This window comes from Xyrauchen texanus, chromosome 17 (genome assembly GCF_025860055.1).
Source record: "Xyrauchen texanus isolate HMW12.3.18 chromosome 17, RBS_HiC_50CHRs, whole genome shotgun sequence".
Classification (NCBI taxonomy): domain Eukaryota; kingdom Metazoa; phylum Chordata; class Actinopteri; order Cypriniformes; family Catostomidae; genus Xyrauchen; species Xyrauchen texanus.
In genome coordinates this window covers 2,887,074-2,914,804 of record NC_068292.1, presented here as the reverse complement: position 1 = coordinate 2,914,804, position 27,731 = coordinate 2,887,074, and the positions used below count along the sequence as shown (strand labels likewise).

General features: G+C 42.8%; 1 protein-coding gene and 1 long non-coding RNA gene across 2 annotated transcripts in view; one reads left to right on the top strand and one right to left on the bottom strand.

The window, feature by feature from the left end:
* LOC127657834 (dual specificity protein kinase Ttk-like) overlaps positions 1–27,731 on the bottom strand; it is a 465,704-nt gene that overhangs the window by 159,608 nt on the left and 278,365 nt on the right. The window lies entirely within an intron of this gene.
* On the top strand, positions 276–26,174 carry LOC127657837 (uncharacterized). The gene is made up of 4 exons (XR_007972322.1): positions 276–350; positions 22,393–22,548; positions 24,997–25,135; positions 25,624–26,174. It is a non-coding gene; the product is annotated as an uncharacterized LOC127657837 (long non-coding RNA).

The window sequence follows — 27,731 nt, the reverse complement described above, 5'->3', positions numbered from 1 at the left end:
TTTCAAAGCACACGCTAGCTTGGCTGTGTTTGTGAAATGATTCCACCTCTCAAAAGATAATGAATCTGCCCTGGAGAGGAGGCGGATACTTTGTGTTTTCATGTCTGACTTTGGATGAGCATTTGTGTGCTTTTGTGCTTGACGTGCTGTGATGATTACTGGAAGAGTGTTGGAGCCACAAACACAACTTCCTGTCATCTGCTTGAGAGATACACTCCATATGAATCTGTATGCCTCATTTGATAAGTGCCGCCACTCGCTGATGCAAATCTTATTAGGAGACCTCATGGTTCAGACCTGTGTGTTTAACAAGAAGCCTGTTGGAAGTGATATATGAAGCCACAATAAAAGTAAGAAACCTTTCTGCATATTCAAACTTGGTGAATGATTATGAGACACATGAGAAACAGTGAAATTTGACTTTGATGTCTTGACAATGAATGTCTTGAGAAAACAGATCAATATTTAAGTCCTTTTCACTATAATCTTTTACGTCAGGTCGCTCTCCAATGCCTGAGGATCAAGTACACACAGCCTCACACGTGATGTTAGTGCGTTGGCTGTTCACACGATAACTGAAGTGATACAACTGGAAGTGCAGCTCGGTTTATTTACAACAGAATGCTGTTCTCAAGCTTCATTGGTTTTGCTTTCATTTGAACAGGCCAACATTACGTGAGAGACAGCGTGAACTTATTCCCCTCATGGTCGTGCAATTGAAGAGTGATGGTAAGTAAACAATTATAGTGAAAATGTAACCCGCACACACACACACACAAGATGAGACAGTCACAATGTTGGAGGAAACTGCTTTTATTTAATAGCAGTGCAGGCAATAGTACAAACAAGGGGCAAATCCAGTGAAGAGTAGTCAAGGGGAGCGTGAGGTCGAAGCCGGGGAATCGGAGAATATAAAAGGGGCAAATCCAAAGAGAGAGGTCGTGGAAAGCGTAGGGTCAAAGCCGGGGTAATCAGAATCAGCGAGACGGGACTAGAGGGAGCAAAAGACAGGGGAACAAGGGGAGCTGGCAAGCTAAGGGGTAAACGAGAGGAGTACTAAACTAGACGAGACTAGCGGGGGGCAAAGAGACGGGAAACTAAATACAATAACCAACTCGAGTGAGACGAATGTGCTGTGGTATTTATAGGGGAAGGTGCAGGTGTAAACAATGAAAGGTGATGAGACGAGTGCAGGTGAAACGAATAAAGGGGTGATTGAGACGAGTGCAGGTGGTCATAATGTTCTGGCCATAGGAGCGTGCATGTGAGCCCGAGGAGAGAGACCTGCTAACGAGCAGGAGATCTCGAGGGAGCAAAACAAGCGTGAGAGCTCGAGGGAGCAAAACGAGCGTGAGCTCGAGGGGGGCGTTACGAGCGTGCGAGCTCGAGGGGGCGGAACAAGCGTGCGAGCTTGAGGAGTGAGTGTGTGTGCGATGAAGCGGGGATGGGGCAGAGGAGCGGGGTTCGTGACAGAAAAGGCTTGGTAAGCAATAGTGAGACTTCAAACAGACTTAACAAATGAAGACTGCATTGTGAAAATACTGTGGCTAGATAAAAAAAAACTTTAAAAAAGTCAACAATCTTTATACTTTGGGCATTCGGAAATAAAGTTTGCATCCTTCTGACTGTCATCACGCATATATATGATGATTATATTGACCGCGAACTGAAAACAATCATTGGTTCATTTCAATATGGCATACTAAATATAACTTTTACCATTTCTGGTAAAATGTGTCAGAAGCAGTAAAAGTAGTATGGGATGTATGCCATTGTAAACACAACCATAGACAACACACATTCTCTTGAACACACCCCAAAGTGGCAGCTCTCTGGTGTGGTGAGCAGCGTTGAGCAGATTTTTCCCACGCCAGTGGAAACACAGCGTTAAGCTGCTGTGTGAACTTTCCCTTTGAGGTCCTATCTGAAGAACTTCATTTATAACTTTACCGCTTTTAAAAAAGTTTCAAGGACCTGCAAGAACTGTTGAAGATTAGAATTCACATGTCTATAACAGGAAATGGCAAGACTGTTGTTGGCAGATTGCATCTCTGGAAACCACTATGGAGAAGATGGCAGAAGAAGAAAGCTGGTGGCTTGGTTGTGGTCCTGCATGTTTATGGCTGACTGTGACATATAATTACATTATTAACAGGCATCACTTTAGTTTGGATCCGTTGGACATTCTGTGAGCTAGCGGTTCACACATATTGGTCAGGAGACAGTGTCGTAACTCTGACATGTGTGGCCATTGTTTCAAAGCTTTATTTGTGGAAAAGCAGTGGAAAATTACTCATGACTGATCAGAATCCAGTTCTTTATGCTTCCCGTGCAGGCTGGACCATGGCCTAACCCAACACCCATCAGCCCTGGATCCGCTTGTCATGTGACCCACAGACCTATCTGTGTATTTTTCCCTGTGGCACGAAGAAGAATGGAGGAGCGGGTGTAGTTTACAAATTCTTGATTTAGCATAACATGGTCCTGCAGTGTTGTTTAGGAATTAAATAGAAGTACTTTGTTTTTGTACTTTAGTCGATTTTTGGAATATTCCTACTTTTACTCAATTATAGATGTTTATTATGTCATTTATGTCTGGGTTATTCCATGTGAAGTCAACCAATTTTCAGAGGCTGATTTTCTTAATATGCTTTCTGAAGAAAGATGTGAATGATGATGATATGCAAAAACTAGATGTAGTAATGCACTTACTGAACAGTCACACGTGTATTTGGACTCTTGAAAATCAAGTTTTTGACCTTAATGTTTTTATGTATATAAATAAATGTACATTTCTAGTTTCAACACTGTTTGTACTTCATACATTTTTGTTGGACAAAAACCCCAGATTCATACCATGTGACACACATTTGTAAATCTAAAATGGGTCATGTTTAACTATTTTTGGATTAACCATATAGGGCCTTCAAAATAAAGATTCAAAACAAAGTTTGTTCAGAACACAAATCTAAAAGGATATTAAGATATCATCATGGTTACTGTTGTAACCTCCTTTCCCTGAGGGAAGGAACAAGACATTGTGTCGAATGAAGTGACTCAAGGGGTCTTCCTGGGATGCCAAATGTACCTCTGAACCTGAGGAAAGGACAGTGTCAAGTTGGCAGACCGAATTTGCATGCCCCGCCCCGGACATACGGGTATAAAGGGAAGAGTGCCAGTCAGGATTTTGCACTGAAAAGCCGAAAATAAGGTACGGCCATTTACAGTGGTTGGTCTAGTGCTGTGGCAGGAGGGACACAATGTCTCGTTCCTTCTCTAGGAGAATGGAGGTTACAACAGTAACTATGACGTTCCCCTTCTGTCACTTACTCGACGTTGTGTCGAATGAAGTGACACAAGGGGTCCCATATAAAAATCCCACGCACTGACCATGTTACAGTCTAGGGGGAGGTAACATGTGGCAAATACACCACGAGGGTTATGAAGCCGTTCGTGGGAAATGGCGCGGTGGTAGGTCCAGCCTAATGAGGGGGGACTCCACAAGCATGGCGACCGGGGCAGCAGGGCTGCCCAAGGGAAATGCGGGTCCGCCGACAGGGGGCCCGTACCGTGGGAAATACATCACGAGGAGTTTGCCTTAAAAGAGAACTAAGCCCGTGGAGCCCGACCCCAGTACAGAGCACCTGTGACTCGTAGTGTGTCTGGACGTGAATTGCTCTGCTGAATTTACAGGCCAGAAGGCTAGGGAGGAGAACATCCAGGGAGCGACGGTTAGTGGCTAACCTGGGATAGAAGGTGCACTGGATCAACTTGGTGAAGGGCACTGCGTGCAAGCAGAACAACCTGTGCCGCGTTACCAAGTTCTACCAGCTCGGACCTGACTAAACATGGGACGAGACCGACTCAACCCTGAGATTGTAAAATCTTTTTTTAAAAGGTATTGGGAGTTGCCCAGCCCACTGCTCTGCAGATGTCTGCTAAGGAGGTGCCATGGGCCAGTGCCCACGAGGATGCCACACTTCTCGTAGAGTGTGCTCGAACCCACAAGGGGGCAGGGACGGCCTGGGTGTGATAAGCTAAAGAAATAGCACCAACGACCCAGTGAGCAAACCTCTGTTTGCTGTTTTGTTCCCTTTCCGCCATCCGCCGAAGCAGACAAAAAGGTGCTCAGAACATCTAAAGCTCTTTGTGCGGTCCAAATAGATACGCAAAGCATGTATCGGACACAGCAACGAAAGGGCTGGGTGTGCCTCCTCCCGGGACAGCACTTGCAGGTTCACAACCTGGTCCCTGAAGGGGGTCGTAGGAACCTTGAGCGTGTAGCCCGGTTGCGGCCTCAGGATAACGTGAGAATGTGCCGGACCGAACTCCAGGCTGGTGTCGCTGAAAGCGAACGCTTGCAGGTCCCCAACCCTCTTGATGGAGTCTAACGCGTTCAGGAGGGCCGTCTTCAGGGAGAGGGCCTTGAGCTCAACTGAATCAAGCAGCTCGAAGGGGGGTCTCTGAAGGCCCGAGAGGACCACTGAGAGATCCCAGGAGGGGAATAGGACTAGGACGGGGAGGGTTCAGTCTCCGGGCGCCTTTCAGGAACCTGATAATCAAGTCATGCTTACCTAGGGACTTGCCATCTACTGCATCGTGGTGGGCTGCGATAGCAGCTACATACACCTTCAAGGTGGAGGGGGACAGCCTCCCCTCCAGCCTCTCCTGCAGGAATGAAAGCACCGACTGAACTGTGCACTTCTGCTGATCTTCAGCTCGGGAAGAACACTAATTCGCGAACAAGTGCTACTTTAGGGCATAAAGTTGCCTGGTGGAGGGATCTCTGGCTTGGTTGATCGTGTCTATGACTGCAGGTGGTAGATCCACTAGATCTTCCGCATCCCATCCAGGGACCAGACGTGGAGGTTCCAGAGGTCTGGGCGCGGGTGCCAGAGGGTGCCCCGTCCCTGAGAAAGAAGGTCCTTCCTCAGGGGAATTTCCAGGGCCAGTAAGGGGCCACCAGGATGACCTGTTCCTTGTCCTCCCTGATCTTGCACAGCACCGGTGCAAGAAGGCTCACTGGGGGAAATGCGTACTTGCGGAGCCTCCTGGGCCAGTTGTGTGCCAGCGCGTCTGTTCCGAGAAGAGCTCCTGTCATGGAGTACCAGAGCTGTCTTGGGAGGCAAAGAGATCTATCTGTGCCTTGCCGAATTGGTCCCATATCAGCTGGACCACCTGGGGGTGGAGCCTCCACTCTCTGCTGGGCGAAAATTGCCACGACAGCGCATCCGCCATCGTGTTGTGGTTGCCAGGGATGTGAGTGGCGCGCAGCGACCTGAGTCATGGCTGACTCCAAAGGAGGAGATAGCGGCCGAGTTGTGACATATGACAAGAGTGTACGCCGCCTTGCCGATTTATGTATGCTACCGTCGCGGTGCTGTCTGAACAGTTGAAAAGTTTGACGGCAAGAAGGGGTGATTGTCACACGGTATGTGCCGTGGCGCCATGCCCATCTCGGTCTGTGGCAAATGCAAAGTCTGTGGCCAGTGCTGAAGCGGTCTCATGTGTATCAACACGAGCGGCTCGGCCATATGCCCCAGGAGCCTCTGGAATTGTTTTAGAGGAACCGCTGTGCCGGCTCGAAGAGAGCGAGGCACCTGAGCACTGACCGACTCGTTGGTGAGACGCGCTGTCATTGAGACTGAGTCTCTCCATGCCGAGAAAAGAAATGCTCTTATTCGGGACGAGCTTGCTCTTTTCCCAGTTGACCCGAAGCCCTAGACGGCTGAGTTGCCAGAGCACCTGGTCCCTGTGAGCGCACAGTAACTCTCTTGTTAACGTCGTGCATCTCGACCATGTTCAGCCAGGAAGACCCCTTGTGTCACTTCATTTGACACAATGTCGAGTGAGTGACAGAAGGGGAACTAATACTTTTGGAGTTAAAGGCACTCTAACTTTGCAAAAACAACACAAAAATATATATTTAGTTGCACCATTGGCATATAATGCAACAATAATAGACCTACCTATTTCTGTGTAAAAATATAATATAGACACTGCCACCTTTTTAAGGCTTTTTTACCTGTAGGTTTGCCACAAAGCCATAGGTGAAAATTGTCATTTTGTCCCTCTTCTTCAAATGTATTACTCAGTAAATATGGCTCGATAGCAAACTATTTTGTATTTCATAATTATTTACTGTATGTCGATCTTTCATCAGTAAAAATAAATAAATGTTTTAATAAATTTTGAGATGGGGAGTCAATGTTGCTATGTCAGGCTGGTCGAACAGAGCAAAGTTTTGAAAGTCCCATAGTTTTACATTTTACACACATTTTCCCTACACTCTCAAACTACTTATATATTTGTATATACTTTAATATTTTCAAATTAGCTATACATATATTCCTTTAATATTCATTCTATAGTTCAATAGTTGTGGACATTCACTATTGTGTTCTGTATCTTTGGAGCATCTACTTGAGGACTTGTCTCATGGGTTAATTTACCTTTTCATTGAGGCACCCACCATAGAGGGATCTTTACTTGTGCTCCATTAGGACTGTTGTACTTTATATAACAATAGAAATCCAGCTATTTCACGAGTTTCTGGCTTGCAAATCTAAGGATTTACCTATAGCTTTCTTTGCCTTTATCACCCTCCTTTATTTATGACTCTATCTTTTATTTTCTGCTTTCCCATTTTCTTTTCCCTTTTCACACTTAATTTACTGTCATCGTCAGATCTGCTTTTCTGTTCAGTCCTGCAGAATTTGCATTCCTGTGCTCGACACTTGTGAGATTTCTAGAATTCCTCTCCATGTCTCTCTGTCACTGTTAGGAAGAGAGTGGCCAAAATCCACACAGGCTCATAAAAAAGGACAAGAGTCTTTGTATGCAATGTAAGCTGTTCCCTTTACAAAAAGCTTCACTATGATGCTGTGCTTTTGCTAAGTGCTTTTGGGACCACGTCTCAGTGTGACCAGCTGTGAATATGTATGCAACATGTCAATGCACATTGACTGGAATTTATAGCCTCTGCCGATGTAATCATTGGACGCACCTAGCGCAGTGGCTATAAATAGATGCGTCACCGGTGCATCATCAGATATTTCGTCTTCAGAGCCATTCTGTGCTGTGTGCTTTCACAATCTGTCAAACTTTCTTTTCTCTGTTAGGAGTTAGATTCTGTTAGGCAGTTCTCCTTTCTGTTTCCTCTTGAAAAAAAAAATAAATAAAAAAAAATATATATATAAATAGTCGTTTTAAAGGAAAAATTACTGAAAATCAAGACAAACGATGCTCTATGACCGAGACGGACACGCATCAGTTTTGTTTCATTTGTTTGGGGAAGAGCATGCTGCTCTCACGTTGGAGCGGGGCGGGTGCGAGCATTATGATCTGCTTTCGGGCAAAATGCTTGGCGCTCGCCTCGCTCACTTCCGGGAGTCAGCGCCCACACTTCATTTGTGGGGCTCTCGCATGGATCTGGCTGAGGAGTGAGAGACGGGTTCGTCCCTTTCGCTCGCTCTCTCCTCAGATACAGCTGGTCCTTCCCGTGATCTCGAAGCGCGCTACGGCGCCTCTTCGGTTCATGAGGAAGACCGTGACTCATTTGGTTCAGCGGAGATAGAGCTATCCACCTCCGGGCATTCCGGGTTTGATAATAAATCAACAGAGGAATTGCTCGACGTGGTTACTAATGCTGTGGCCAGGCTTAAAATAGACTGGACACGACAACAAGAGACCCCCAAATGCTCCAAATTGGAGGATAGATTTTTGTCTGGTGGCCGGGAAGGGAATGCCTTATCAGTCCCTTCTCTTCTTTAATGACCTCCATGACGAGCTTTCTTGTTCATGGAGGAAACCCTATACTTCCCGTATTCATGTGCCCTCGACTTCGATATATTCAACTATCGTGGGTGCTGAGGCACGGGGGTATTCGTTGATGCCGCCGGTTGAAGAGACGCTTACGGGTTATCTCTCACCAGGCTCGGCATCATCAATGAAAAGACCCTCACTCCCCACGAAGCCGTGCAGGACCACCTCCACACTAGTGGGGAAGGCGTATCAAGCGTGGGTCAGGCTGGTGCTGCCCTGCACACCATGCCGGTCTTGCAGGCATACCAGGCTGATCTGCTTAAGGACCTGAGTGCAGGTTCCGCGCTCAACGATGAAGCATTTTCTGAGCTTCGTCGAGCTACGGACCTGTCTGTTCGTGCGTGCGACCAAACAGACAGCCCGTGCTATTGGCCGGTCTATGTCCGCGTTGGTCAGCATGGAGAGACATTTATGGCTCAACCTAGCGGCTATCAAGGACAAAGATAAAACTTTTCTCCTTGATGCCCCAATTTCACCTTCTGGGCTTTTCGGAGACGCTATGACTACGGTTATCTCCAGATTCCAGGAGGCAAAAAGCCATGAGGAAGCATTTGGACAATTCTTCCCTCGCCGCACTCAGGGGGCGGGGCCATCGTCCACCCAGTCCCACCCCGGTCCTGTTAGAAGAGAGGCTCAAAAACAGAGCGTGGCGAGTCGTGCTCCGCGTCGTAAGGACTGGGGACAGGCTCGTCATCCCCAACAGCCTCCAAAGCAAGACCTCAGGGCAGTTATTTCAAGGAGGAATAAACCCTGAGGGTCTTGCTCTCAACCCGGTGGGGGTAGCTCCCCTTGGGACGGGGCGCTTGTTCTATTCACTACGCCCCTCCCGGTACCCTCACAAATCCTCTCCTTTCCCGCCACCTTTGGTGTTTTGGGAAGCAGAGGCTTCTAACTAAAAGTTGGGTGTACTGCTGTTTCCTGCCTTATTTCAGGACACGGAATACCTGACATCCCCTCAACAGGAGGTTCTGAAATTAGTATCCATCCTAGAAAACCTGGCAGCATGGAAAGTTCTGCCTGGTATTTCTATGTGGGGTCTAAGAACAGTAGAAAGTGGCTACAGAATTGAATTATCTCGCCTTTTCCGCGTTTCAACGGCATGGTCGCCACCTCCGTGAAACCGGATCAGTCATGTCGACAAAAAAAATAAATAAATGCAAATCTTCTGGTTAAAGGGGCCATAGAACGTGTTCCCCTTCCAGAGAGAGAGTCAGGTTATTACACCATATACTTCCTGGTTCCCGTGGAGGGTGAGGGGTTGCGTCTGGCATTAGATCTTAAATCCTGAACTACCAGTCTGGGTGTTCAAGTCCAAGATGCTGCCTACCAAGATGATCGTGTCACAAGCCAAACATCACGTTTGGCTGGTCACCGTTGGTCTTATGACGCACTTCTTCACTTAGAAGTTCTGCCGCAACACAGGAAGCTCCTGAGGTTCGCTTTCGGGGGCAAAGCCTTCAGTATTGGGTTCTTCCATTCGGCCTAGCCCTCTTAACCCGTACATTCACAAATGCATGATGCAGCGCCGGCTCCTTTGTGACTCCGGGGCATCCGCATTTTGAATCACATAGACGACTGGCTGATCCTAGCGCAGTTCCAGCAACTGGCAGTTCAGCACAGAGATAATATCTTAGCTCATCAAGTTTCTCTGGGGTTGGGGCTCAACGCCATGAAAAGCGTCCTCTCTCCCACTCAGAACACTGTCCATTGGGTATGGGGTTCAATCACTAAGCGGCCACAACTGTCTCCCACTAGAATCGAGTCCATTCAGTATACCCTGAGCAAAGTTAGGCTAGGTCAAGGTTCTACTAGGTCTCAGGGGGACTGTGACCTCTGTGATCCCTTTGGACCTTCTGCACATGAGACTGTTTTTGTTGTGGCTCAAAGCCAGGGGGTTTCTTCCAAGGGTCAAACCCCCTAGGCTAATAAGGGTTACGTGCTTTGGGCTTCGTTCCCTTTCTATGTGGTTCAGACCCCGGTTTTCTACCTTGGGTCCGGCCCAAATTGTGAAACCTTTCATGCTTGGCCCCTGTAGGATACCAACTGAGGTTCACAGGGCTTTATCCTGAGGCTATCGAGACCATTTCAAGTGCTAGGGCTCCCTCCACTTGGAACTGATCTGGGTAGATTTTACAGGGCAGAAGAGGACCTCTTCGCCTCTGTTGATAGCGTAATGTCTCCTCTACTTCTCCCTGAGTCATCAAGTCCCCCCCCCATCCCCGGGGGGGGGGGCGATCGTGGTGGCGCATACATGGCACAAATGCGCCTGCATGCGTTTCCTTCTAATAAGTTCATATTACAGAACCAGCTAACTGCCAGTTTGCTTCAGTTCTGGATTTCTGTAGAAAGATCTGTCAGCGGGCACTTGCCTCGCCACTGCCAGGTTCTATGTGGCCTCCACTTCGGTTTGCCATGCCTTGGTGGGCGGGGTGCCCTCTAAGAGGCATTCTTGCTAGGACCTCTTCATAGGGTAAGACCCCCCTTTTAAACCTCTAGAGTCAGCGTTTGGTAGACCTCTGACTCTCAAGATGGTTTTTCTTATGGCAATTACGTCTCTAAGGCCTGTTTTGAGTTGCCCCAGGTATGACCTAAAAGCATTCTTTGCACCCTCACCCTGACTATCTGCCCAAGGTGCCTTTCGCGACCCTTGGCCGGTTATTCTCTAAGCCTTCTGCTCCCTGCCGTTTGTAACGCTGGAGCAGCTAAGACTTCTCAGACTTTGTCCAGTCTGTACCCTTCAGACTTATGTCCACCGCATTTGCTAGTGGCGTAAAGTCAGGGCATCAATTCTTCACTTGGAAGCCGTGACCGGGTTGTCACTTTGGGTGAGGAATATTACTGCCCGGGCCTACGAGGCACGTGGTCAAGCTTCGCCAGTAGGTTTTAGGGTGCACTCTACCAGAGGGCTCTCCTTCTCTAAAGCCTTGGCTAGAGGTCTCCCTCTGCAGCAAGTTTGTGCTGAGGATCTATTTATAGCCACTGCGCCAGGTGCGTCCAATGATTACATCGGCAGAGGCTATAAATTCCAGTCAATGTTCATTGATGTGTTGCATACATATTCACAGCTGGTCACAAAAGCGCTTAGCAAAAGTGCAGCATCTCTTTCCGCTTTATTCAGGGAACAAGGGTTACACATGTAACCGAGACGTTTTTTCACTTCTCTTTTTCTTTAGACTCACTGGCCAGTGGTTTACTCATTTACTATGTAGTGGATGCTGTAAGGTCAGTGTTTATAGCGCTCCTGCTTAAATGGCAGACTTAACTCTTGTGTTTTCTGTAGCTTGTGCTTATAGAAGTCATTACAAATTGTGTGCACATTTAAAGGTTTATGGGATGAGGTATTGGCAGATTGTCAACTTGACATCAAAATTGCCCCCTAGTGACCCCATTTTCTTTCTGAGTAGACATTACCAGTCTTATTGTACATAATTAATTGCTGCATGTTATTTAAAAGAAAACAAGAAATAAAGAAAACACATATACAGTGAACTAATTGCAAAATATTGGTCTCATTTTACAGAAAACCCTCAAAATAAAAAAAAAGAAATGTCACAAATAGCATAAAAATTCTTAATTAATTTTGTATATTTTTACAGTCTTTGAAAGCCTATTATTCAGGCTCTGTTTGCTCTATGTCCCTGCTAAAAGTGTTCCACTAGATTCCACAGCAAGTACTAATCACCCTTCTTCACAGTATAGCCTACTGGTGAAAACCTTGATGTTTGTTTTCTTTCTGACTGTATTTATGAGAGAAAAACATGGATGAATAATAATTTTCTTTGCCTGAATTGTGGAAAAAACAAAGTTATGCTAATAGGTTCCCGTCATCAAATTCTCAAAGCTGGTTCATTGTCTCTGTTGATGGCTCTGATTTGGAGACTCAAAGTAAAATGAGGAACCTTGGAGTCATTTTTGATACAAGTCTTACATTTGATTCTTTTGTACAGAGTACTGTTAAAGCATCCTTTTTTCACCTTTCAAATATAATAAGATTGCACCCTATGCTAAATTTCTCTGTAGCTGAAAGGCTGATAAATTCATTAGTTTTCTCTCTGATAGATTACTGTAATGCCTTTTTAGCCGTAGTTTCGAAATCCACACTCAGTAAGCTCCAATATGAACAAAACTCTGCTGCCAGGATCCTTACTGGGACCAGGACATGCAATCATATTACCCCTGTATTGGAGTCCTTGCACTGGCTCCCGGTCAGTTTCCATGTTGATTTTAAATTTATGATGCTGAAGTACAAAGCATTACATGGCTTGGCTCCTCATTATTTATCTGTATTGTTAATCCCTTACACCCCAAATCGCAGACTGCGCTCATCACAGTCTAATTTGTTGACTGTTCCACAAACCAACTTAAAATCTATGGGTGATGGGCTTTTTGGAAAGACTGAGACACTCAACGAAACCATCACAGTGATTACACTTACTTAGACATACTTAGTTGTCTTTGCATATTAAGGCAAGAAGAAGGTATTTTATAATAGAAAAGGTTACACACTTCACATTTAACCCCATATTATTCAGAGTGGGTTGACCCTAATCGTGGAAACAAGTTCCATCTGCCCTGGTCATCTACATTCTGTGTTTGCCTGTAAATTAAAGTGTGTTTCTTTAAATCTTTCCCGTGAGACTTTGGAGCTTGGACGTTCAGCAGGACTGCAAGTCCAAGGCCACTTATGAGTGGTCACGAAGAAAATGAACTGCTTATTGTAATCTAGATGAGCTCCAGTGGCAGCATTATGTAATTGGATGGATGTTTTTGTATTCTGGGTGGACTGAAGTTAGTTTTGGTCAGTGGAGCAAAGCCTGGGTTGGCTCTGCTCTAGTGTAATTATGCGGCTCAGTGAACTCAAGTCCAGGTCACGTATACTGCAGAGCTAAAAGTGTCCCATAGGGCCACTGTCCAAGTCCTCTGGAAATGTTGTTGGTGCTCCAATGAAAGCACCCAGTACATTGTAGAGTTTTAAAATGAGCAATGGCTGCTAAACAAATAGATGAACTTAAAATAGAGAATGAAGACACTTAGAGCCACAAACAAAGATAATAAATAGTATTTCATACATCCATCCAGCCACTGTGAGCAAGAATTTCACAAAAACATTTAGCAAAGCTCTCAGAGAAGGAAAACTTGAAAACTATTAAAGGAATTGTTCACTTAAGGAAAAGTATAATTTACTCACCCTCTTATCATTCCAAATCTTTTTGACTGACTTGATCTCATTCATACTTTGGCATAATTTGGTGCTTTGCATTCAAATCATGTGAGCACTGGGGACTCTGGCCAGTGAATGAGCTGTGACATTGAGATTAACATTTTTAAAAGCCCTTCAACATCTGACACTGACAAGACATCTACAATAATTTACTTTACAATAATTAATTTGCAATGTAGATTTGAAATAACTGGCTCAAAGGAGTCAAACGCTTGGGAGTTGGGCTACACTGGTTGCGCTGTATATTTACAGCTGTATATTAAAAAGAACCGACTCATTTGACTTGTTTGTTTGGGAATTGTACTACCCTTGTTGCAATGTACAGGTGCATCTCAAAACATTTTAATAACATGGAAAAGTAAACGTTTTCATAATTTAATTCAAAAAGTGGAACTTTCATATATTCTAGATTCATTACACATAAAGTGAAATATTTCAAGCCTTTTTTGTTGTAATCGTGATGATTACAGTTTACAGCTCATGGGAATCAAAAATTCAGTATCTCAAAATATTATAATAAAGAATTTATAATACCGAAATGTCGACCTTCTGAAAAGTGTTCATTTATGCACTCAATACTTGGTTGGGCCTCCTTTTGCACAAATTACTGCATCAGTGCGGCATGACATGGAGGTAATCAGTCTGTGGCACTGCTGAGTTGGAAGCCCAGGTTGCTTTGATAGCATCTTCAGCTCGTCTGCATTGTTGGGTCTGGTGTTCCCTTTACAAAAAGCTTCACTATGAATCTGTGAATATGTGTGTAACACATCAATGAACATTGACCAGGATTTATAGCCTTGGCTGGTGATGATCATTAGATGCACCTGTGGCCAGGCTATAAATAGACGCGTCACCAGCGTTGCGTCCGATTTTAGATCTTTGACGCTTGAACCGCTCGGTCAGGGTGTTCAAGTTCAAGATGCTAACAGTCAAAACGGTCGTGTCTCAGATCCAACATTACGATTGGCTAATCACGATCGATCTCATGGACGCATATTTCCATATTGGAATTCTGCCACAGCACAGGAAGTTCCTGAGGTTCGCTTTCGGGGAAGAAGCCTTCCAGTATCTGGTTCTTCCATTCGGCCTAGCCCTATCACCCCGCACATTCATGAAATGCATGGATGCAGCACTGGCTCGTTCGCGACTCCGGGGCATCCGCATTCTAAATTACATAGACGATTGGCTGATCTTAGCGCAGCTCCAAGAACTGGCAGTTCAGCACAGGAATATTGTCTTAGCTCATCTGGTTTCTCCGGGTCTGAGACTCAACGTCAAAGAGCGTTCTCTCTCCCACCTGGGGAATCACCTGTCTGGGGGTTATATGGAATTCGATCGCGATGCGGGCACAGTTGTCTCCCACTCGTATCACGTCCATTCAGAACACCCTGAGCAAACTAAGGCTAGGTCAAGGTTGCACTGTTCACCAGTATCAACAAATAATAGGTCTCATGGCGTTTGCGTCCACAGTGATCCCTTTGTGCCTGCTCCATATGAGACCGTTTCAGCTGTGGCTAAAAGTCAGGGGATTTCATCCAAGGGCCAGTGCCCTAGGGCTAATAAGGGTTACGCGTTGCGGGCTTCGTTCCCTTGCTATGTGGTTCAGACCCCGGTTTCTTACCTTGGGTCACACTCTAGGTGCGTCTCGTCGTCGCAGGCTGCTAACGACAGATGCTTCCCTGACGGGCTGGGTAGTGGTCTTAAGTAGTCATCCAGCTCAAGGGGATGGGAGGTTGTCACAGTAACTGTCTCTAGTTCATGGCGGTATTTCTGGCCCTGAAATACTTCCTCCAGAGGCTACCATGTCTTGGTGCGGGTGGGCAATACAGTGGTAGTCTCTTACATAAACCATCAAGGAGGTCCACGTTCACGTCAGCTAAATTTCTGGCACGTCGGATTCTCCTTGGGGCCCAGGGCAAGCCCCTGTCACTCAGGGCAGTTTATATCCCTGGATGCCAGTATGTGGGAGCAGATTTACTGTCCAGACAGAAAATACTGATGGGTGAGTGGAAACTCCACCCCTAGGTAGTGGAACAAATCTGGGTGAGAGGACCTCTTTGCCTCTATGAACAGCGCAATGTCTCCTCTACTTCTCCCTGAGTCACCCAGCCCCCCCTGGGTCTGGACGTGATGGTGCATACATGACCCTGAATGCATCTGTATGCATTTTTCCCCAGTTTCTCTGATCCCGGGAGTCTTGGCCAGAGTTCGCCAGCAAGGGTCTTGCCTCTTACTGATAGCGCCGCGCTGGCCGAACAGGGTATGGTTCTCTGAGCTAATATCTCTCCTCGACGGCTCGCCTTGGGTGATTCCAGACAGGAGGGACCTTCTGACGATATTTCATCCCCGGCCCGAATTGTAGAAACTTCATGTTTGGCCCCTGAAGGGTACCAACTGAGGGACACAGGGCTGACACCTGAGGTTATCGAGACCATTCTTAGTGCTAGGGCTCCCTCTGCCAGAAGAATCTACACCAATAAATGGGGTGTCTTCAAAAAGTGGTGCAGTTCACATGGTGCAGATCCAGTTAACTGCCAAATTGTTTCAGTTCTGGACTTTCTGCAGGAAAAACTGTCAGCAGGCATATGCACGCTACTCTCAGGGTTTATTTGGCCACCATTTCAGCTTGCCATGCCTTGATGGACGGGGTGCCTTTGGGGAGGCATCCTCTACTCGCTCGCTTCATTCGTGGAGCCATGCGACTGAGGCCTTCTGTTAGGACCAGAACTCCTTCATGGGACTTAGCAATAGTCCTGGAGGGTCTGGTTGAGACCCCCTTTTGAACCTCTATAGTCAGCGTCTGACAGACTTCTAACTCTCAAGATGGTCTTTCTTATGGCGATTACCTCTCTTAAGAGGATTGGGGATCTACAGGCTCTGTCTTTTTTGCCGGCCTGTTTCGAATTTGCCCCAGGTATGGCCAAAGCTATCCTGCATCCTCATCCTGACTACCTTCCTAAGGTGCCTTTTTCGACACTACGTTCTGTCACTCTGGAAGCCTTCTGCTCCCCGCCGTTTTTAACGCCGGAGCAGGAAAGACTTCACGGACTCTGCCCAGTCCGTGCCTTTCAGATTTATGTCCACCGCACTAGCCAGTGGCATAAGTCAGGGCAATTATTTGTCTGCTATAGGGGCCGCAACAGGGGGGCAGCCGCTACCAAGCAGACTATGTCACATTGGGTGAAGGATGCTATTGCCCTTACCTATGAGGTGCACGGTCAAGCTTCGCCAGTAGGTGTCAGGGCTCACTCCACCAGAGGGGTCGCCTCCTCTAAAGCCTTGGCTAGAGGGGTCCCTCTGCAGCATGTTTGTGATGCGGCAGGCTGGTCCTCTCTGCACACATTCATCAGATTTTATAGTTTGGATGTTCATGCTACTCCGGACTCTTACGTCCTTGAGTCGACATCTCAAGCTCATGTCTGAACAAGTTTGTGATGCGGCAGTCTGGTCCGCTCCGCACACATTCATCAAATTTTATGGTTTAGATGTTTACGCTACTCCGGGCTCTTATGTCCTTGAGTCAACATCTCAAGCTCATGTCTGAGACACTGGGACGTCCCAGGACTGCTCTTCAGAAAAAGATATCTTATGACACGCTGGTGACGCGTCTATTTATAGCCTGGCCACAGGTGCATCTAATGATCATCACCAGCCAAGGCTATAAATTCCGGTCAATGTTCATTGACGTGTTACACACATATTCACAGCTGGTCACAATGCAGGATTGTTCCCAAAAGCGCTTAGCAATGTGCAGCATCTCATTCCGCTTTTTTCAGGGAACATGGGTTACACATGTAACCTGAGACGTTTCTCATTTTCCTCTTGAAAATACCCCAAAGATTTTCTATGGGGTTCAGGTCAGGCGAGTTGGCTGGCCAATCAAGCACAGTAATACCATGGTCAGCAAACCAGTTACTTGTAGTTTTGGCACTTTGGGCAGGTGCCAAGTCCTGCTGGAAAAGGAAATCAGCATCTCAATAAAGCTTGTCAGCAGATGAAGCTCTAAAATCTCCTGGTAAACAGCTTCATTGACTCCGACTTGAGAAAACACAATGGACCAACACCAGCAGAGGATAGTGACAAATCATCACTGACTGTGGAAACTTCACACTGGACTTCAACCAACTTGGATTCTGTTCCTCTCCACTCTTCCTTCAGACTCTGTGACCTTGATTTCCAAAAGAAATGCAAAATGTACTTGCATCTGTACAGAGGACTTTGGACCACTGAGTAATAATTATTTCCAATAATTTGTGCAAAAGGAGCCCTGACCAAGTATTGAGTGCATAAATGCTGTTAGTGGGCTCAATTGGGTTTTATGGGGTTGGGGCTTGTTTGGAACTATTTCGTCTGAGGTTTGCCCTGGTTATTGGGCAGGTCTGGCTGAGGGCCTGTCGCTCCAATGTGTGTGTGCTTAAATAAAGGTGCTTATGTTATGATCCATCCTCTTTTTTTTCCTATTCTTGCTAATAGCTCACTGCCACGTTCAAGCACAGAGTAAGAATTCAGGCTGTACATGAAGATCACTTGCTGCTATGTGAGTTATGACCCTTTGGTGTCCCTGAATAAAGGGTCACAAACCACTCAAAAATAACGTTCCTCAGTAACGCCGATTCCATACTGTCAGCAGGATTTAAATTTTCTCTTCCTGTTATGTCTTAATAGACTGCACTTAGAAGGTGGTATTAAACCCTATTTAGGATGGATATTTGGTTTGTCATAACTATCAGTACATTTCGACCAACATAATAATATTTGGTTTGTCGAAACCAAGAGGTCAGTGTTATAATTTGACTTAAGTTCAAATAAAAAGTAAGGTCACAATATACAACGTGAAGTTTTAGTGAACTTGAATCTGTATCTTCTATACAATGTACAGTATTATTAAACGCAATATATTAACACTAACAGTAAATTAAACAATTCACAAATTCATAATAAACACAGCCTTAATTTATAAAAAATACACTGTGCTGAAAATACAGTGTATTAAGAAATAAATAACAATTCTTGCATTTCTTAAGTAGATTTATTTAAATAATATTTTCAGTAGGCTGTGTGCATAATTTGGTGATTTCACGGTTTGTTCTACAGTATGGATTTTTTTTTTTTTTTACGATTTGAAATACATTACTCAGCAGGTCCTTAAAATGTGAGTGGATGGTGATTTGAATTTTAAAGCTTGAAAAATACAGACAGTCAGCATAAACGTCATCCATACAACTCTAGCTGTTAAATGAATGTCTTCTAAAGCGACATGATCGCTTTTGGTGCAAATATTCGATATATGAGTACTTTTTAACTCTAAATCATCACTTCCGGTCAGCAGTGGTATGCCCGTGTGACGTAATCACGTTGGCATGTTCACGTAAGAACTGACACACATGCAACACACATTGAAGAGCAGCACTGATTACAACTGAGTATGGGGAACGCTGTACAGAAGCTTCGTTGTTTTGGTTTAGATCTGTATTTATCTGTTTCTTTACTCACATTAGTGCATTTGTGTGCTCATCCGTGTTGTCTCAGCTGAGAGGAGAAAGTGAGATTACGTCTGTAACATGCCAACGTGAATTTGTGTGTGAACTCCACCCTCTCTTGAAACTTACTGGAAGTGTTGTATTATAGTTAAAAAGTACTTAAATATTTCTCTTTTTCTCACTAAAAGTGATTGCGTCGCTTTAGAAGACATTCCTTTTAACCGCTGGTGTCATATGGATGATGATTATGCTGACTGTCTCTGATTTTTGGAGCTTTAAAAGTGTGATCACCATTCACTTGCATTTTAAGGACCTTCTGAGCTGAGATATTATTCTATTTTTCTTCAAATGTGTCGTGGTGAAGAAGGAAAGTCATACACACCTGGTATGTCATGAGGGGATAAAATAATGAGAGCATTTTCATTTTTAGGTGCACTGTCCCTTTAACATAGGGCAAATATACTATTTTATTACATATCATATATCAATGGGGATATATATTTTTACAGCTGACAGTTACATGAGCAAACAAGGTTTGAACATCAACCGTAACAAGATCAAACTGAAATTCATAGATTTTCAAAAGTTCTGTGTACAACTTTGAAGGCTGCTTATTGGATCAATACAGGTAACGTCATATTATGCGACTGTGCATTACTTTACGGACAGCTTAAGACATACTAGCTGCAGTAAGTCTTGCCTTAAGAATAGGTGGTGCGGCCAAATTATGTTTTTAGTTACAAACTAACTAGTAGTTATGAAGCCCTAAGTATGAACTTTACGTCCCAATTTTTGTGAGACCTTATGCACAACTGGTGCAACTCTACCCAGTCGATTGACTCATACTATCTGTGCCTAGAACTTGAGTGCCTATGAGCACAGATGCTAACATGCAGGTTGTGTAGTTCTGGGGCTGCATGCTCCAGCTGTGCAACTGCAATTGGGATGAATGGGGATGCTTATGGATAGGTCTTTCCAGGTACAGTACATAAGACCTTCTTATATACCACCATGGTCTGGATCTTGTCCAGTGGTACCCATTGACCTCAGAGCCCATGAGTGTCCATTTGTGGAATCCCTGGATGCCCTTCTGGCACATGATATAGTACAGTGCTGTATGCTGGTGAACACAGACCTCATAATGCAGGGTGTGTATGGAAATAGTAGTAAGCATGACATTTCTCTCCAGTGAGCGGCCTTTCCTAATCACAGCCCTACAGCACAATATGCAGTAAATGAGCCGCCTCCGTCGCCACCGCGGGACAAAGCACACAGACACATGCAGGGAGCAGGGCAGAGAGGACATTAACCCCTCATGTACTAGATTTCACAACTAGTGATGCACCAAAATGAGAATTCTTGGGTGAAACCGAAATCGCACAAGTCATATTGACTTCTATAATGGTAATGGAATAGTTCAGCCTAAAATTTTAATTGCCGTCTTGTATTCTAGGGATGCACCGATCCGAGACCTGGATCGGTATTCTTTCGATAATGACATTTTTAACAGTAAAAAAATCTTTATTAACAGGGAAAACCAATGTATTTTTCTCACCCTACAGTATTGGCAATTTTTTTTATTAATTTAGTTATTTTAATGCATAAACCCCTCTAAATGTTGTCTTAATATCTCAAATAATTCTGCTTCTCAAATAATTTTTTTTTCTTGTTTAAGTTAATTTTAGTGACGTGTTTCTGAAATATGCTCGTGAACACAGAGACTGCTGAAAGCTCAACCTTTTTATTTTATTTATTTAAATAAAACACAAGGTTTTGATGTTAATATGAGTGTACACAAAAAAAGAAGACCCTCTATAGTTTATAATCATGTATTGATTTTATTTATATGACCATAAATGACGGAGTATTTTAAGTCTATGTTGCTGCTATGTGGAAAAAAAACAGCAAAACGCGCCGGCGCGTTTGCCGACCCCAGAGGAGCTTGACATTCCTTTGTAGTTGCTTCAAAATACACTAGCTGTCAAAGAAGTTCATGTGAGATGTTCATGCTTAGAATATGCTCTTGCCTTGTTAGCATTTGGACACAAAAAAAGTCCAAGATATTCCATTAAAGGAATAGTTCATCAACCACTGCTGAATTCCACCTCCTGTTTGCATCTGAGTTCTATTGGTGTTTGTTTTGTAATTAATGAATGTGTAACTGCTCATTATCCAGTTTATTAGAAGATTATTGCCAAATAAATGAACATTGATTTGACCTGAATTTTCTTTATTAACTTGTAGAGATAGCACAGGTAAGAAGTAGAAAAGATCCCGGATAAACAGGTCTGATATGTCTTAATCTCCAGATGTGCGGTTGTTACTCAGCATATCAGACCGCTAGATTGCACCAGAGATGTTCACAAGTCTTTTATCTGAAGTCATAGTCAAGTCTGGAGTCTTTAATGCTGGAGTCTGAGTGAAGTCTCGAGTCTTTTGTCACGAGTCAGAGTCGAGACTCAAGTTACATCTTTTATGCTTTAAAATTATATTTTTCTCAATATAATTGTACAGCGCAGTTATCTGAGTTGTCATTGACTTTGTCTGTTCGAACCAGTCTAGCCATTCTCTGTTGACCTCTCTCATCAACAAGGCATTTCCGTCCACAGATCTGCTGCTCACTGGATGTTTTGCTTTTGGCACAATTCTGAGTAAATTCTAGAGACTGTTGTTTGTGAAAATCCCAGGAGATCAGCTGTTACAGAAATACTCAAACCAGCCCGTCTGGCAACAACAATCATATTTACGATGAAAAGACTGATAAAATGAAGCAGTAGGTTTAAATTGACACAACTTCAGGCTGGCAATCCTAATGAGCTATGTACAGTAACTACACTGCCCAATGTTTGTGACAGTATTAGCTAGCTTTGTGTGTTAATTAATGTTTGTTGCGATGGAGGTTGAGATTTCTGTGGACTTTTCAGACAGTCCCTTATCACACCCGCCACAGAATTGGGATGTTTTAGCACAATGTGTTGACTTTTTTAGACGGTCCCTTACCCACAGTAGGCAACATTAACATATTAACATTAACAGCAAAATATTTGATTTTTGACATGAATAAAAATGAGGGATAGACTTACAGTCTCTTTATTGGCATGCACTGTGTAAAGTCATATAAAGCTCCTTGATCACAACTAATTGTGACCATGGAACAATTAAAAACTGTTTAAACAACAGTATAACCCAATAAAGTGATGGCAAGTCGATCCCTCACAGCCTTGTTTTTATCCTGGTCAAAAATCAAACATTGTGCTACTGTGAATAAGATCTATCCGACTCCTCTAAGCTTTTCTGAAATTTTGATGGCTCAGTGTCTTTAACTATGTGGGACATGGAAGGCCCATATTACTAACACACAAACTGTCCTAACCACGCACAATTTGACTAGTTTTCACAGGTCTTACAAAGTCTTAAATTTACTTTTTCAAATTAAAGGCCTTAAAAAGTCTTAAATATCTTATATAAATTACAAGTCTTAAATTTAGGGGCGTGAATGGGAGACGCTTAAAACAGCAGAATCTAAATCATCTCTCTCTCTCTCTCTCTCTCTCTCTCTCTCTCTCCCTCTCTTGTGCATTTAGCAGCTGACGCTTGAGTTTAGTGTGAGCGCATGCATGTATAAACCTTTATAATCCAGTTCATCCGAAATGTAAATGGCGTTACTGTCTCTAACACTGTTGCTCCTGCTTATAATCGACAAAGTGGTAAACGTTACAATTTGCACTCGCTCTAGGTTTGAGCATTCTTTTGATGCCTTTCAAATCGTTTCGCTTCCTTATTTTACACTACATTTGACAATAATTGTAAAGTTAACGGAACTACGCAGAGTTACACCAGTTATATCTCTCATCTCCATCTCTCTAGATCTAGGGCTGCCAACGCAATTGAAACTTCTCACGCCACACGTTCCTTATCTCACGCGGTAAAAACATCTCGGAGCAAAGAGGACATTGACAGCGCACGGACAGACAAGACAGAGCAGCCTGCATGATGCTGCGAGTTATTCAGACCAATCAGGGGGTAAGCAGCAGCACACCGTCTCTCCCTCACTTTCTCTTTCATAATTTAATCTGTTAACATTTTCAAAACATCTTGTCAACTTTAAACGGCCATTTTTATGGTAATTCATTAGTTTTTATTTGAGATATTTCACTCAAAAATTAAGATTGTCATCACTTACCTTCATGCTGTTGCAAACCTGTATGACTTTATTTCAGTGGATATCAAAATAGATATTTGGGAGTTTCAGTCACTGTTCAATTACACTGAATGAAAAACAAGATGCAGACTAAACATTTTGCTAAAATTTCTTTTTTTGTTCCATGACAGAGAAAAATTCATTCAGACTTAAGGGTGAGCAGTGATGACATGTTGCGCCATCTTTGATTTTTAATGACAATGACAACTAGGCTGTGCGGGATAGACATACAGTCTCTTCGATGAGATGTACTGCAGTTTAAAGTGTTTCTGTATCGTTCCGTGTACAAAACGTTGAAAAAACATATTTTAAAGGATACTGTAGACAAAAAACTTTTTTTTTTGTGGAAAATCAGAAGAGATGGTATGTCTATCCCTAACAGCCTTGTTTCCATTCCCATTAAGAATCAAACATGGCGCTACTGTGAATATATACATAGACCAATCCTCTTATTTACAAAAATGTCTGCTGACAGATTAGAGGATTAAACTTAAGTATGACACAAAACAATCATAAATACAAACATCTTCTTAGTGATACAATTACTATAATAAAATGAGTTAATAACAAACATATTATCATGTTCACTATAAATGTATGCTGCAAACTTGTGAGAAGAAATGATCTCCTCAGTCCAGTCAGCTCTTTTTCATGATCTTGAAGCCACAGTAGTCCACACCACCACTTCCGTGTTTGACATAAGCGATGGCGTTGCCAGCGCATTGGTCTACTGCATCATGTCTTGCTAGAAAGCAAGTGACTAAAGAGAAGGGTCACAATGTCAGATACATACTTTAGGCTACATGCATTCAGAATTAATTCATTTAGAGTTTTAATGCTGTATTAACTTAACACAAATGCACAATAAATATATACATATATAACAAAACATGTCAAGTAGCATCAGTGGTTTTGTATTTACCAGCTAATGATGTGGGTTTGTTTTATTGTGAAAGTCGTCTTCTTTTATTTGGCCTTAATAAGTCTTAAAAAGTCTTAAATTTTATTATTTTGAACCTACAGATGCCTTGTTTCAGCAACAACGCATTTATCTGTCTGAATTAAGAATCTCATTCATTTTTTATTTATATACAGTATATATTTTTTAAGATGCCTTTAAAAAGAGAAATACTGTGAGTTCAGAGGTTGTTAATCGATGGTATATGCTTTTGCTGAAGCCATTGGTGGCCATTGTTTCAATTTCATTTTTTAGGAATTGTGTTTAATTGCAGAATTCCTGGTGAAGAGCAACACTACATGATCCTGAAATGAGATCCACCAATCAGAGATTTGCGGTCAACAAAGCATTTCATAAAAGCTCTGCAGTGACCATACACTTCCATGAAAAACTGTGAATGACATAAAACAAACTCCCTACACTCTCAAACTGCTTATATATTTTGGATATATCAGTAAAATAAAAATACATAGTTTTTATAATTATAATCAACAACTTGGTCAAGTTTCGCCCACTGTTAGCTGGAATAGGCTCCAGCCCCCCGCGACCCTGTACACAGGATAAGCGGTTGACGATGGATGGATGGATGGATGAACTTGGTCAAGTCATTTGTATAGGGCTTTTCACAACCCATAGTTTTAAATCAGCTTTACAGGAAATCATGCATTAACTAATATCTATAATGTCTTACAGAGATCATTTTAATATTTTCTCCTCGTTTATAATTAAATTACATCATTGGCAATGCCTCACAAGATTGTAGTCCATTCCTCATGAAGGACAGCAAGTACCGGTACACATTCTTGTGCCTTTGTCTTTTTGTCCAATTATTTTCTACTTCAAATTAAAGTTTGAAATGTTGTGATTGGTTTCGTTCAAGACTTAGAAATTATTTATAAAATAAGTTATTCAATTTCTATAAAAGAAATGTGAAAAATACTTCTGGAACCAAGACGCATGAAAAGGGATGTCCATCATGCATTGATTTGTGATCCCATTTTCGGCTTTTGTTATCAATAATCCTGGGGATGTTGGTAATTTTGTAGTCACGCTGTAGTCCATTGTAGAATTGTTGACTACTGTGGTTCATTTTCTCAACAAAATATCTTGTTCCTTGTCATGGTTGCTCATGACAAACTGTCAGATTGCTCTACTCACTTGTATCTTTATTGCATCACATCTTGTAAGGACACAGGCTAATACTCATGACCTTTTTATTTTGCCCTGTCTTGTTCCTCTTATTCAAATCATGTTTTATAGTGCTTTGACTCAAACTGCTACCAAACAATACAACCAAATCTGTTCTCTGCAGGAGGAATGTTTCCTGAACTTGGAGGCGCCCATCAGCAGAGTATGTGGTTATGACACACCTTTCCCTCACATCTTTTACATCCCTGATAAGTGGAAGTGCTTTGAAGCCATCAAGCATATGATCAACTTCTAAAACACAGGTATGCTTTTTAGGCCACATGTACCATTTGAAACTGAATCACTGTCAATTGCACCTTTGTGCACATCTCCTCTTGGATTCAGCCATTGCAAAATAGGAAATTTTTTCAGATTTGATGAATTTGACATCATGATATTGTATTGCTGTACAATTGCTTGGAATATTCATGTCCTGTGCACAGCTAAATTGATTCTTGTCTTGGGTGTTGAGGTGATAGATGAGTTTACTTCCTAGTTAAGAGTAGTAAACCCAAAATGTAAAAGTGTTATTCTTTACTCACTTTTAATATAGTTTCATACCCATATGCTGTTATTTGTTTCATAGGACACAGGAGGATTTTTTTAAGTTTCATAATGCACCTCTTCTCCATGCAATGACCAGTCAAACGCTAAAAAGCAGCTCTATATTCACAGAATTTTTTTTCTTTAAATGCGCCTGACTGGCCATCCTGTGTATTTGGACTAATAATTCTGCTCTATATGTCCACAGATGACACTGATCAAGAATGTTCTCTTCTTCTATATTGGTGAATAAACCAGACAGTGATGACCTCACCGTCACAGTTAGGTTGCTCCCTGAAGAGCGGACCATGACAGGCTGCCATTTTTTGGGCAACTTGGATCTTTTATCTGGAGAATGTCATTGGTCACTGGATGAAACTTATTTCATGAACACTAATATGTTGACATCATATGGGTACTTCAATATTGTATCTAGTATTTGGATGTCTGTTCTCTTGCTGTTGACTTGGTCACATTTTCCACTTTTTGTTGTGTTTTCTTATGCTTAATTGGGAGTCAGCCAATTAAACGGCTGGATTTTGCGGCGATATTATTCTTGTCTACCCTTTTATCCATACCATCCCAGTTCAAAAAGCTTTGGTTTAATTGGACAAATAGGTTCCGTTTCAAAACCTAGCGAGCTCAAAGAGCACTCCTGGCATGCAGCAAAATAGACTTGACAAATGATTTTCATGTTAGCATGTTGCCAAGCCAATGACCTGATACTCAAAGTACAAAAATACATAGCACATACAAATATTGGTATTGATTGAAATACAAGTGAATTTGTAATAAATTCATCACTATGGAATTGCCAAGAATGCATTCATGATAGATACATGCAGGATTGCATTAAAATTGACAAAGACAGACTGCAGAATTCCGATGCCCAACACCGTGACCTAATCAGACCCAAGCAGTCAGCTCATGGAAGCTTAAAACCATACAAACAAGAAATCTGATGACATTGATACCTACGGTTGTTCTTTTGTTAAAGGGATATTTCACCCAAAAATCATTCATTTACTCACCCTCATGCCATCCCAGATGTGTATGACCTTTTTTTAGCAGAACACAAATTAAAAATATTTCAGCTCTGTAGGTCCATACAATGCAAGTGAATGGATGTCAAAACTTTTATGCTGTGGATTTTGGAACTTCAAAGTAATCCATAACTTCTGAAGTGATGTGATAGGATTGGGTGAGAAATGGATCGTTTCGATCTAGTCCCAGTCTAGGGTTGGAAAAACCGCTACAAGAAGATTTTGGTTCCCCTCTTCCATCCCAGCACTCAAAAATAGTAACGTTTTTGTAAAGCAAAATAAGGCATTTATTTCATATTATATGAAAAAGGGTGCAAAAAGGCTTCAGTAGGGGCAAAGGCCAATATAACAAACACAAGTTAACATTTCTAGAAACTGAAACCAACTTTCCTAGAAAATAAAATTGAAATAAACAAACATACTCCAACTCTCTTTCAACCAAAAGACAAGGGAAAACAGATATTGAAACAAAATGGCACCCACCTCCCTACAAATGCTCCCAACGGAATCAGTCCAAGGCACACTTGACTTAGAACAATACTTTTTAACATCAGTTCACTCAATAGGCACACATGATTTCAAGTGATGTACAACAAATTCACAAAAGAGTATAACAACTCATCTGAGACAGGGAATTAAGCTTTCCAGCAGCTTTAATCCTCCATCAGCTCACAGCCAGACCAATCAGAAGAATTCATTAGAGCTCTCACCTGGTAGTGACTGGAGTGAGAGGGAGACTGAGAGAGGAGAAAAGCCAGGGGAAAAACAGACATGCAAAACTAAATATTCCCATCCCAAAATACACAACCAAAACTGATACAATATCACACCACAATGTATGTCTTTTGACGTCATACCTCCCCAACGAAAATATACAAACAAATGATCACAAATAAAAATACGTCCAGGGATGTAACATAGAAAAATATTGTAGTACTTTTTATTCTAAAACTCTACTTTAGCTTTGACTTTTACATCTGAGTCACATGTGGTTCCTGTTTAATTTCACTTTCACATCTGAAAGTGAAAGGTAAAGTGGAGTCTCTGGAAACTAATGTTTAAGGTAGTGTTTTTACTCACTTTAATGCATCCAAGGTGAAGAGAAGCATCAATTTATTTCAAGAACAACAGATATCTTAGTGTATTAAACAGGTAATGTATATATAAAGGCAGTCATTAAAGGAAATATTATGAAGACTTTATTTTCTGTACATTACTGCAGCAGAACTTTGTGAGGGTGAATGCTTGTTGCATTAATGCTGCCATTAAAGTT